Source organism: Ictidomys tridecemlineatus, chromosome 1, assembly GCF_052094955.1.
Source record: "Ictidomys tridecemlineatus isolate mIctTri1 chromosome 1, mIctTri1.hap1, whole genome shotgun sequence".
NCBI classification, from domain to species: Eukaryota; Metazoa; Chordata; class Mammalia; order Rodentia; family Sciuridae; genus Ictidomys; species Ictidomys tridecemlineatus.
Window position 1 is genome coordinate 27,444,839 of NC_135477.1, and position 8,347 is coordinate 27,453,185.

An 8,347-nucleotide genomic window follows, 5' to 3' on the forward strand; every position below is an offset into this window, starting at 1 on the left:
AAACAGTAAAGAAACACCCACAGATGGGTACTATCTGTACCTATCTGCACACAAGTAGAGCTAGAGAGACATAACACCAGAATTAATTCCAATTCCATTCAACAAGTCCCAACAACCTAAGGCAACCTAAGACTGCTGGTTCCTAAAAATGCTAATATGCCATTCCCTTTACATCCAGCACTTAATAATGAGTCATTCCACCTAAATGGAGCTAAAGTGGCTCCCAAAGTGGTTTACTGTTAACTCAGCAACAGTAAATCCGACTTAGAAGGGTAGGATCTGTGGGCCAAGTGTCACATAGAGTGTTTCTATTTGCAGACTGGCCACATCCTTGGTTCAAGAACAGAATCCAGGCTGGGGAAGGAAGGAGATCCATCTTCCCTCTCAGAGCATCATTCAGCCAGCATGCTGGGAACACCAGAGAGTCAACACCTGGTATCCTTTGACAGCCTGGCAGCCTTAGTTGGACATGCAGAGCCATAAAACGTCATCTCCCTGGATTTTAATGAGGTTTTGAATGGGTTCCCACTTAAGTAGTCCTTGAGAAACTTGGAGAATCTGGCTGAGTGTGAATGTTTTATTAAGCAGGACGTTGGGGGAAATTGGTGGTGCCATTTAGCACCCCCCAAAATCTTTGCTGGCATTAATTGGCTTTGCCCTAGGTGGTCTACAAGCCTCCCTTATCTTATTTCCCTTCTGTTCTTTTCCTAATCTCAATGGCCCTTTAAAATCATATACCATCCTTCAGAGCACTTGTACAACTTGAAGCAGGGTTGTAAACCAGGGTTTGCATAAAAACTGGGGTCAAGGGACCTATACCAGAATGATTTAAGCAAATAAAGGCCACTTTATATTCCAACCTAAGTGTCTAAAACATAAAACAATTCTTCAATATATGCCAACTGAGTATGGAGAGAATAAAACTTCCCTTTGAAAATAAACTTTGTCTTCTACGGTCAGTTCATTTGTATATCACAGCAAAAGTGTGGTGGGGGCAGAGCAAAGACATTGCAAAGGCAAATTTTCAAAGGCAGGAATTGTCCAGTGGGTTCAGAGTCCAGGAAAGCCATGGTGGCTGCATCTTAAGGATATGAGGTGGCCAAAAACTGAGAAATTGCTGTCTCTCTTCCTGGACAGTGAACCCCGTAAACAGCTACCCACCTGTAAGCCCATGATACAGAATGGAGAAAATAATAACTATAGGTATTTACAACCTCAATTTACTGGGTATCTCTGAAAGGCAGAGGGCTGTGCTGAGATTTCTGCATGTGCTCTCACTTGACTTCTCCAGAAATTAAGCAAGGGAGGAATTATTCCTTACTTTTCATGATCATCCAGCTAAGGTGAGATTAAACACAGCCTCAATACCACCATCCCAAAGTTCATATCCCTCTCTCCTTTTTTTTTTTTTTTTTTAGTAAACTCCATGATAGAGAAGATGCACATAAGGGCTGTAATGGTGTTGACCTTGGCATTTCTCATGGTTTCCCACATTTATTGGTGTATTTTGTCTTTAAAAAACCATTTTGTTAAAAATATTCTTTAGTTGTTGATGGACCTTTATTTTATTTATTTGTAAGTGGCGCTGAGAATTGAACCCAGTGCCACCTGAATGCTAGGCAAGTGCACTACCACTGAGCCCCATCCCCTGAAAACACATTTTTTAAGAAAATATATAAGTAATACACATTCAGTGCATTCTTAAAAAAGCCAAACGATTCTGAGTGAACAGAATGAAAAGTAAGAATTCTCTTTAATGTTCCCTGCAATTACAAGTGTACTCTTAGAGGCTAGGAATGTGACTCTGTGGTAGAGCATGTGCCTAACATGTACAAGGCCCTGGGTTCCATTCCCAGCACCAGAATTAAAGGGTAAAAAATCATATAATAAAAGCATATTGGAGAAAAAAAGTTTTAATGGGAAAAGAAGAAAAATCTATAGTCCCTCCAAAAACTATTTTCCTCTGATCATGTCGTGGGCTTTCCCATGTCATCTGCCTGCTCTTCTCAGTCCTTGGAGTTAATGGCTGGGTAACAGTTAATTGATAACCATAGTGTGCTTAGTCACCCCCCCCCATTGCTGGCCATTTAGGTTGTTTCTAATATTTGCTGTTATAAAGTGTGTTGTGATTAAGATCTCCATGCATTTTTTTTTTTCTTTCTCTAGTTTGGATGATTTCCCTAGCATTCCCAGAAGTGGAATTACTGGGTCAAAGGGCGTGACCATTCTTGAGGATCTCAATCCATAGTGCCAAATTGTTTTCCAAAATGATTGAAGCAATTTTCACTATTTGGAAGCTTGCAGCTTACTCTGTGTGAGATGTTCTGGGGAAGGGCTTTGTTTGGGGCTTATTGTTCTGCTGCTTAGCTGGAATCCTACACTTTAATTTTGCCTTTTCGTACAGCCTCTGTCAAAATCTGTTGATGATGTTTGGCCATCTGATTCCTGGGTGGAAGATTTATATTGGTCTCCCTGTCTCCAGGCTCTTCCTGCCTTCAGTCTGTTTTGCACATTTGGGCCACATTAGCTCTTTTGGAAGCATCCCTTGCCTCCTCTCACTGCCTCACTCAGACGCTTTATTCTCTATTCCCTTCAGGATCAAGTCCAGCTCCTCTCCTAGGCCTTAAAGACCCTCCACAACAGAGTCCCACCCTCTTCCCCATTCAATCTGATCTCCTACCACGGCCTCAGCCACTTCCCCTCTAGTCCCCAAATTGTGTTCCTTCTGCTTCCCCTTTGACTTATGTTTTCACCCACCTGGAATGCTTCCCCTTCCTTTCCACCTAATCCAAACTCTCTGCTTTCAGGGTGGTTCAGTCCCACCCAGGCAGTGTCAGAACTCTGCAAAGAGAGGGATGAAAGTGTGAAATCAGGAATGCAGACAGAGATGAAACTTGCCAGGGAAAGCAGAGGGGATGTCACTGCATGTCACTGGGGCTGGAGGACACAGGTGACCCCCCTACAAAACAACATTAGAGGCCTGAATGGATTTGCAGCAGAGATCAGAACAAGGCAAGGCTCTTTGCCCTATTGGTGACATTCAGGTTGTTTCTAATGGGTGTAAAGATGGGATCTGGGAGAGAATAGGATTGTGGGCTAATAAGATAATGATGACAATAATAATTATAATATATTAGATATGATTAGCTTCACTTTGAGAAATTAAGACCTGAAAAACAATGGCTTAAATAAAAGAAAAATTCATTTACAATTAATGAAAAAATATCTTCAGGAAGTCCAGAGCTGGAATAGCAGCTTCCTGCTTATCAAGAATCTGAGCTCTTTAGTTTTTTGCAATGCCATCCCTAAGGTGTGGCCCTCTTCCCCATGTTCCAAAATAGCAGCTGGGGCACAAGCCATCATATCTGGAGTCCAAATCAATAACAGGCAGAAGGATGATGAAGAGTATGTCCTCAATTTAGGGAGACTTCTTGGAAATCCCATGCAACGACATGTTCAAAACCCATTGCCCTTGTACAAGGCTGTACTTTGTTCCAAGGAAGTGCCTATGTCCAAATAAAATCCTGGACTATATTACTGAAAAAAAGAAGGGAATAGATGTCAGTATATACAGCCAACAGTCTCTACTTTCACTTATTGAGGTTCTCTGGTAATTGATTTATAATCTATCATGTCTTTTAATTTTTATGCCAATTCTATAACCAAGTACTTAGTGAAAGGCAGTGTAAGACCTGGAGACTGGGCTTTTTTCTTTTTCTTTTTAGGCTTCATGGAAAAATTACTTTTCATAATATAGAAATACAAGAATAATTGATAAACATATTTTTTTCATTGACCAAACACACATAAATCCACTTTTCAGAAATTAAGTCTTACGCTTCAATATCTTACTATGCAGAATTCACTCAGGGCGCTCCTTTAATATGAGCTTAATTATATTTTTGGTATATGGTGGATCTTATCTGTGAGAAATATACAAGACTTTTTCAAGCTGGAGGTGTAGTTCCGTGAAGAGCACTTGCCCAGCATGCATAAGACCTGGCTTGGATACCTAGCACTACAAAAAAAAAAAAAAAAAAATCTTTCTTTCTAAGTTGTAAGACACAAGCAGTTCTCAATAATTAATATTAAAACAATATCCTAAAGAGAAAAATAACTTATTTTCCTTGAGAACAGTTTTCATAAGTGGGAGATTCACTAAAATAGTTATAAACATGAACAAGAATAAGACAGATGAAGCTCTAGCTGGGTGTGGTAGTGCATACCTGTAATTGTGGTGACCCAGGAAGCTGACGCAGAAGGACTGCAAGTTCAAGACTAATCTGGGCAACTCAGCAAGACCCTATCTCAAAATAATAAAATAAAATAAAAGGGCTGGGATGTAGCTCAGTGGTAGAGCACCCTTGGGTTTGATCCCAGTTACTACGGGTGTTGGGAGAGATGAAATTCTTCACACCTTGGTTGATGTTTAGATTGTTATTCCAGTTTTCTGTAAAACAAATGACCAGGAAAGATCTCCACATACAGATTGGGCAGTGCTATGATGCTAATTCTGTGATTGCCTGGACATCTGGATTCTCGGAAGGTTGGACAAGTATCTCCGACCCCATTGCAGAGGCATGGGAGGGAGGGTCAGGGTGGGGGTGAGAGGACAAAAGGCATATTCAAGTAGGAAAGGAAAACTGTTTAGAAAAGACAACCACAGCTCCTGCTATGGTTGCAGCTCAGCGAGCACTTGCCTTGCCCGTGTGAGGCACTGGGTTCCATCCTCAGCACATAAAAATAAATAAATAGAATAAAGGTATTGGGTCCATCTACATCTTAAAAAAAAGAAAGAAAGAAAAAAGACATTTAAGGCTGATAAAAATTACAAACAGTGAATGAAATGGTCTTGGCAGAGAATAGTTGTAAAAGTCCCACAGGTGTGGAATGGGGAGGTGGGTGGCCTACTGGAGCTGAAGTGTTGCAGATAAGGCAGCTACAGCTTGGTACTACTGATACCTTAGAACCTCCCATGGCCAAATTTTACCCAAAGACTGCAGCAGAAGAATGATCAGGCCACCATAACTTGGCACTTCTTGCCATTATGCCCTGGTCTGTGACTGTGTGACACTGAATTAATTGCATACTGCAGAAACTGTATCCAGAGAAATGAGTGAGCCTGGGGAGTACAGAGCAGGAGGGAAGCTGGAGAAAACCACAGCCAAAGGCTCGTTCCCAGGATGTAAGCACCTGGAGGGCCAGGACAGGTCATGGTTGCATGATGTTCCACAGGCCAAGTGCAGTGCCTGCCCCACGGTTCCCTTTCCCCTCACCTACTGAAGAGCTGTTGGATGAATGAACAAAAAAAGGACTGTGGCCCCAAGGTTACAAACTAAGTCATATCCATAAGTACCCTCCTGCAGTCCCTTTTTTTTTTTTTTTTTTGATTTTGGTGATGTTCACCTGGCACATTTTTTTCTCTATGGATTAGACTTTTAGTGTTTTTTTTTTTTTTTTAAAGAGAGAGTGAGGGGAGAGAGAGAGAGAGAGAGAATTTTTAATATTTATTTTTTAGTTCTCGGCGGACACAACATCTTTGTTGGTATGTGGTGCTGAGGATCGAACCCGGGCCGCACGCATGCAAGGCGGGCGCGCTACCGCTTGAGCCACATCCCCAGCCCTCCTGCAGTCCCTTAAGATAACCAGTTGGGAATGTCAGGAAGCCACCTAAGGGCGGCAGCCCTGGCCTATATCATCACAAGGACAACTGCAGGTCCAAGCCAGGGTTATGTCAGTGTGGTGAGTCTCTGGTGCAGCGTTAGGGACCCTCCATGGCAAAGACTGATACGTCACAGGGATCGAACAGCGGAGGATTTTGTCTTCTCTGTCTCTCTTTGTCCTCTTTCTACCATTTACGGAGACTTTACTATGTCCCAGGCATCGTCCCAAGTGCCAGACATGGATTACCTCATCTCATTTGATATCCCATCCATCCTCCCCATTTTTCAGATGAAGAAACTAAACAACCTGTCCAAGTTGTGAGAGCTCCTAAGTGGGAAAGCTAGATGCCAACCCAGCTCTCCCTGACCCTGCAGCCCTCCTCTTAACTACATCCTTCCCTCCCTCTCTCTGTTCCATGCTGTCCCTCAGGTCCTTAGTTACCTGGTTGTGAAACATATTGTATGTGTCTATGTAACATTTTATTTTGAGATATTTTCAGATGAACAGAAATTTTTCAGAGGAGAACAAATCCCCATATGTCCTTCATCTACTTTCCCCAAATGTTGGCATTTTTCTGCTGGGAATAAATATTGATTACATTTTCTGACTGTGTTTTTATATTCCCTTGGATTTAAATTTTCATTTGTTTTTTTCAACAACCACAGATCTTGCCAAGGGCAAGGAAAAGAAGCAACGTGGCGCTGGCTCGTGGGCAGCAGGCTCCACTCTCCACATGGGAATCCTGAGCTACTAGAACAGATGGGCTGACTCCCAGCATTCCCCTAAAGGACAGGAGGGTCATCCAGTGACTCGCCTCATGGGAAGGCCTCTAAGGAATGTCCCAGACGCCAAGCCTTGAGAGATTCATTACTTCATAAGATGTCTAAGCAAGAGAAACATCATCCATGACGGTTCCTCCGAATAATTCTGCCTCTTCCTCCCTTGTGCTGTCAATTCAGAGCAGAAAGTCTTTCTGTGAACCTACTACTCGTTGGGCACAGGATTAAGTACTGAGGCAAATGATAGTAATGGTGCTACCTGCATCAGAGAAAAAACCAGGTGATTGACTAGAATAGAGATAAGAGAGCATCAGTAGGAATTTCCCCCACGAGTCCTTCAGGGACCCTGGGCTGGGAAAATACCTCACAAGTATTTTGGAAACAGAAAGTAGGAGAGAGAGAGAAAGGGAGAGAGAGGAAGGCAGGAAAAGATACAACAAGTTCTTGCATGAGAACAACACTATCCAGATCTGCTTCCTGCCTGCCGCTGGTGGTCTTTGGAAGAGGTGGGGAGGGCTCCTGGGGAAGGAGGCTCTGAAGTGTGGCAAGAGAAACAGGGGGCCAGAGACTGCAGTTCTAAGTGTGAAAACCATCCAGGACACAGGAAGAGCCCCCAAGCAAATCTATAAACCCTGCAGAGAAGGGGGGATCTGGTTAAAGCTTCTGGAATGATGTCTGCATATGCAGCAGAGGACAGAGCCAATGGAGAGTCAGAAAGAGGCTCTGTCCCCAGGATTATTCACTGTACACACAAGCCTTCCTGGTCCTTTTTCCTGTGATGTCCTCTGTGCCTCCCTCACACCCAGTCTCATTCCAATTTTCATCAATCTGAAAAAGTCCAGTGGAGACCTATTGAGGCGCTCAAGTGAGACAGATTTGGATTCAAGTCCAGCTGTGTGGGGCGGGGGGGGGAGGGGGTCACTTACCTCTCTGAGCCTCAGACCATCATCTGTTAACCAGAGGTGCTGAGACTCTGCTCATGAGACTGATGCGAAGACGGGAGGAGATGAAGTACCTAACATAGCTCCAGTGGTCCTCTCTGGGCTTTCACAGGCCACTCTTCCCAACCGCCTGCTTTCTCTTCATTTTTGCTACATTGGTGCCAGCCGGCTGCTCTCTCCTGTCCCATCCTTTCCATGTTACAGTAGGAAGCAGCACTAGACCAACGAGCCTGAAGATCTTGGTTTGATCCCTCATCCTCCAATGAACCAATGGTGTGACCTTGGACAGGTCGGTTTACCTCTCTGCGTTTCACGTTCCCCACTTGCAAAATGGAAATAACACCTACTTTGAATGAGATCGTATAGGGAAGTGCTTTGTGTTAAAACAATTTATGAGAGTCAGTTGAATTTTTGATACACTTCCCCCACCTCTCTCCCCAATAGTCCCCTCCATCCCCACCCACCTCCCCACCAAACCCAACCATGATGGGAAGGAGCACCAGATAGGGAGTTAGGTGCTCCGATCAGAGATACCAGTACCATCATCAATTTGGGATCCTTAGGCAAATTATGATCTTCCCAGGGCCTCCATTTCCTCATGCGTAAATTTAAAGTGTTTGCTCAGAATGTCTTTCATGGCCTCCTCTATTGTGAGGTTCCACACATAGTCATTGTTGAAGGGGTCAGGAGTTCATTTTCCAACAGGAATACAGTTGGGTTGCGAGGGCGCCACTACATCTGTGCTCAAATATGCTCCTGTTGGAGTCTTTCTATTAATATGGCCATCATGCACTTCTTGGTCATGTGTGAGCCTGAGGGTGTCTCCAATACTCCGTTTAGGAAAATTAGTCTTTTTGACCCTTAGCAGGGGAAATGTTTCCAGTTGAGGGGGAAATGAAGTTGTCAAACATAGTCCTTAAGAAAAGGGAGATTTATAGGGGATCACATACAAAAGCACAGGAA